The sequence below is a fragment of the Camelus dromedarius genome, chromosome 25 (assembly GCF_036321535.1).
Source record: "Camelus dromedarius isolate mCamDro1 chromosome 25, mCamDro1.pat, whole genome shotgun sequence".
Lineage (NCBI taxonomy): Eukaryota > Metazoa > Chordata > Mammalia > Artiodactyla > Camelidae > Camelus > Camelus dromedarius.
In genome coordinates, this window is record NC_087460.1 from 9,411,908 (window position 1) to 9,417,333 (window position 5,426).

Below are 5,426 nucleotides of genomic sequence, written 5' to 3' on the forward strand. Positions count from 1 at the left end.
TTGAAGAATCATGTATTATATTTTCAGGAGGTGGAAAAAATTTAAGGGGAATTCTGTAGTGATTGTTTTTTAAGGTGAAGCCAGCAATTCTTTTTATAAATTCAAATCCTAATGTTTCCATTTTAAAACAGTAGAGCAGATCAGGGGCCAGGAGAATGTCATCTGCATTCCAGTCCCATTGCTATTCTGTTACTTTGTGACAGAATCGAGTGGCTTGCCCTTAAAGGATTTCTAAGAACACATTCACGTCTAAAATTTTAGGATTCTAATTTCAAGTTTTTAGTGACTGGATTTGTTCAAAATAAAGGAAGATTAAGACTCAATAGATGTTAAACTATTTTAAAACTGCACCATCCGATACAGTAGCCACCAGCCACGTGTGGCTATTGAGCTCTTAAAATATGGCTGGTCCAGATTGAGATATGCTACAAGTTACACAGTGACCTTCAAAGATTTAGTACAAGATTGTGAACTATTTCATGAATTAATAATTTCATATTGATTGTAGGTTGCAATGATAATATATTGGATCTATGGGGTTAAATACAATACCTTAAAATGAATTACATGTGTTTCTTTTTACTTTTAAAGGAGATTAGACAACCAATAATAATCTAATAAATTAAAAAAAGAAAACTGTGCCTTCCATATATGGCTCACAGTATATTTTTACGGGGTAGGACTACTCCCAAGAGACAGCACATTCTACCAAGGGACCCTCCTGAAGAGCAGAGAACGCTCCGATACTGATGGAAGCGATTTCTTTGAAGATGCGATGAAAACATTCCTTCCTAAAGTAGAGTTCGCAGAACACCAGTTCTGTGAGGGGCATCATCATAGCCAAGTGAGTTTAGGTAACAGTTACTGATTCACAACGTTCATTAGCATAATGCAAATACTTGGATGAATTAATGAATGGGTGCTTTTCTTATATTAACATGCTGTTAGTATTTGCTTTATGTATTTGGGTTCCCTTGCAACTCACTCTTTGTTTTTCTCTTGCTGCATTTAGAATCATTTCTTTATCTTTAACCTTGGCCATCTTAATTATAATAAGTCTTGGTGTAAGTCTATTTGGGTTCTTCTTGTTGGGGAACTATATTCAACATCTTATAATAACCTTTAATGAAAAATAATATGAAAAAGAATATATGTATGTATATGCATGACTGAGACATGCTGTACACCAGAAATTGACACATTGTAACTGTACTTCAATTAAAAAAAACAAACCGAAATCATGCTGCTTTTCCAATCATTTGAAACAAAATCTTCTTTTTTAAAAATGATAAACTAGTAGCAGTCTATAGGCTCAAAAAAGTTGTAAGGCTGTTGAATTACAGAATCACCAAGTTCCTTTAGTCTCTTGTGTGTTTATATAAACTGTACTCGTTTCTGTGTAAGCATGCTTTTTTCTGAAAAATATCCTTCCTCTATTTTACATAAAATAGTTCCTTTTACTTCTCTAACTGTTGGCATTTCTATTCTTTGAGATCACCAGTTAGATATGTTTGTGTTATCAATCATCCTTTTTAAAAATTCCTAATTTGCCCCACTCCCCAAAGAAAGTATATATAGTGAAGAGTCCAAGGGACAGTGGGACACCAGGATGTGTGGGAGAGATGAGGGGATGCTGAAAACACATTTATCCTTTTTGAAATGTTATATTTAATGTATTTTTTACCAAGAAAAATGCTATGTTATGGGTTAACATGCTGCTATGGACAAGCTGGGGAACCTTGATATGATTTATAACTTTGTTTTCCAGGGAAATTGCATTCAGCATCCCCCAAAGCCAATTTACAAGCAAATGTTAAGAACATAAATTGTAGCTGGACACTTCCAGTGCATAGATTGACTCAGAAGCTCAGGGAATGGAGGCAATCAATATCCTATATTTGTTTCAGCATCCTCCCTTACTTTTCTCAATAAGCCCTTGGCTTCCCATAACAGTGAGAAGATGAAGAGGATGATAAAACAAAAGTTTAATGACAATGTTTATTAGAGCTCATAAATCATGAAGGACCATTAAGAAGACATCTGCAAGCACTTCTCTAGATTACTAAATAGTCAGGTTTTATTCTTAAAAACACTCCATCATTGTATAAACCAAAGTATTTTCTTCTCTCATAAAACATGTAAAAATTAGACAGACACATGTACACACATGCACTCCCAAACTCAGTAAGTCCAAGCACTCATTCACGGATCCTAAGGAAAGATAAAATGGACTTTCGGTTTACCAGGGAACAGAATGTCCCGTTACTTGCAATGGGTCGCTAGTGACCAGAGGTACGTCAGGCTAGGGAGCCTGAAATTTTATAGGAACATGGAGGATTTGAATGAAACTGTTTAAAAATAAAGTATTGATACTCTGTTGAGTAGAAAAGATGCAAATTAAAAACCTATTCTGAGACGCTGAACATTTATTTTAAGTAGATTTCAGGATGGCTTTCCTGGACAGGCCCTCCATGCTGAATTCCCAACTGAAAGATATATTTCTTTTCCTACTCAGCATTTTTGAGATATGATTCACATGCAATCAATAAGCCAATTTTAAGTTTACAAATTGATGAGCTTTAGAAAATATATGTAGCCATATAACCAGCATAGCAGTCCTAACACAGGATAGTTCCACTACCCTGGAAGTGTTGCTGGTGTTCCTCTGTGGTCTGCTCCCACTTGTTACAGCCAATGTAGTTACAGACAGGATTAAGTTTACAGCTACCATCTTGCTCTTGTTTCCTGTTTACCTCATCTGTTCTTTGTTCCTTTATTTCCTCTTTTCCTGCCTTCTTTTGAATTGAGTATTTATGATTCCATTCTATAAACACTATTGACTTAATTAGCTACATTTATTTTTTTGTATTTTGTTTTTGTTTTTAGCGGTGATTCTAAGATTTACAATATATTCAATTCAACTTATCAGTGCCTACTTTCAAAATATAATTATACTTTGCCATCCTTTGTTCCACTGTACACATGTATGTCCATCCACTACCCACTACGCTTGGCTACTTTGAAAGTGTTCTCTTTTTCAGGAATTTGATTTTGCTGTTTCACACCACACACCAAAGGATCCTGGAGGAGTTATACCCACCTGCGCACCAGGTAATAGAGGTGGCCCTTGAACCTGCCCCAGGCCCTCTTGGTCACAGTCCGAGAGCCCTGGGGGTAGTAAACCTGCCAAACTTGGTTAGAATATAAATTCTGAAAGGGCCTTGTAAGTGGCTTCTAGCCCATCCCCAGCCAGAGCCCAGGCGTGAGACACTGCCGTCTGCACCCCTGGGGATCCTGAAAGGGTCTAACACCAGGGTCCTTGTGCCAGCAGGACTGTTCATGAACTGTAGTTGGGAGGGGCTGGAGCCAAGAACTGGGCCCTTTCTGAACTTCTGGGGTTACAGATTGGAGTGTCTTCTGGGGGGACCCTGGCTATGAAGCCTGCTGGCAGACTACAGTTGTAAGGAAGCTGGAACCAAGTACAGGGTCCCTTCAGTACCTGGTGGCACAGATGGGAATGTATCCCGTCTGGTCCCTGTGCCAGCAGACCTGCCCTCTGTGCTGCAGCTGAGAGGGAGGGACCCAAAAAGAGGCAGGCTGGCTGTGCCTGGGAGACCCACAGGGCCCTACACTAGGCTCCAACCCCGTCACAGCTGCTGTCTGCCAGCAGACCTGCCAGTCCAGGAGATACTCCTGTCTGCCCTCTCAGAGATCTTGAAAGGGCCTCACGCTTAGCTCCAGCCCTTTCCAGCCAAAGTCCATGAGTAGTGCCCCTGGCCTAGTGAGCCAATGGGGTCCACTGTCTGTGTACCCCGAGAGATCCTGAAAAGGCCTGATACCAGCCCCTAGCAGCCACAGCTGCAAGCAGTCCTGTTGGCACAGGGACCGGGTGGGAAACACTCACATCTGTGTCTTAGTAGATCCTGAAAGGGACCCATACTAGGCTCCAGCCCTTCCATCCATAGTCAAGGACTGGTCCAGCCACCCAGGGACCTGGTGGGAGGTAAACCCATCTGTGGCTCCAGAGCCAGGTCTGCAGACAGCAGTCTTGGTTGTGGAACCTGAAACAACCCTGGATTCAGATCCAGCCCCTCTCAGTCACAAGCTGGGGTTGGTCCTGTCCGCCCAGGGATCCATCCAGTGACCAGGATGCAGCGTTCCCAGAGAAGTGGTGAGAGTCATGCCTACCACACAACAGGGCTGCTATCTGAGGGCCCAACTGTGAAACTTGCAGTGGACTCTTATCCCAGAGCCACCCTCCTGAACAAGGTGCTGGCGGCAGTCCCGTCCACCCAGGGACTAGACAGGCGTCCCGCCTGCCCAAGCCCTTGGCAGCAAGTTTACTGTGAACCCTAGTGCAGAACGAACAACAGCCTCGTAACTGGCTCCCACACAACGTGACTGAATTCCGGAAGTAATTCCATCAGCCTAGGAAACAGACAGGAAAAGGTTTTTACCTGCCAAAATCAGTGTGTAAAGACTGGAATCAGTTTTTGCACCTTCAGAAGCACAGATACCAATGCAAGGCTACAGGGATCACAAAGAATTAGGCAAATATGACACCATCAAAGGAAACTAAAAAAAGCTCCAGGAACTGGCCAGCAAATAAATAGATTTCTACAATTTGCCTGACAAAGAATTCACACTGATCATCTTAAAGAAACTGAATAAACTGCAAGAGAACACAGGTGGACAACTAAACAAAATCCGAAAAGCAATGGATGAGCAAAATGAATTTAATTAAGAAATAGCAGCCGTAAAAAAGAACAGCCAGAAATCGTGGAGCTAAAGAATACAATGACAGAACTGAAGAATTCAGTACAGAGCTTCAACAACAGACATCTTGCAGAAGAAATAATCAGCTAACTCAAAGATAGATCATTTGAAGTTAGCCAGTTAGAGGGACAACAAATTATTTAAAAAGTGAAGAAAGCCTGTGAATTATGGGACAACATGCATCTACATCAAGGGAGTTCCAAAAGGAGAATAAATGGAGAAAGGGGCAGAAAGATGATTTAAAGTAATAATGGTTGAAACTTCCCAAATCTTGGGAGAGATATGTATCCCCAGTTACAGGAAGCGCAAAGGACTCCAAGCAAGATCAACCCAAAGGTTACTCCAAGACACATTTCAATCCAAATTTTAAAAGCCAAAAACAAAAAGATTTTGGAAGATCATATATTCTCTTACAGAAAAGCATGCTGTAACAGGAGTAATTATAACATAACATAATCAAGCTCAGTTTTTAAAATGCTATGTATGGTTCTAGAGCCTGAAGAGACAAACAGACCAATGAAATGGTCAAAAACCAGACTCATATATATGGGAATACTGAATTTGCTAAATGTAGCATGTCAAACCTATGGAGTAAAACTATTTATTTCATTTTTTTTTTCTTAGACTCTCCTAGTAAGTCATCAGCTCAG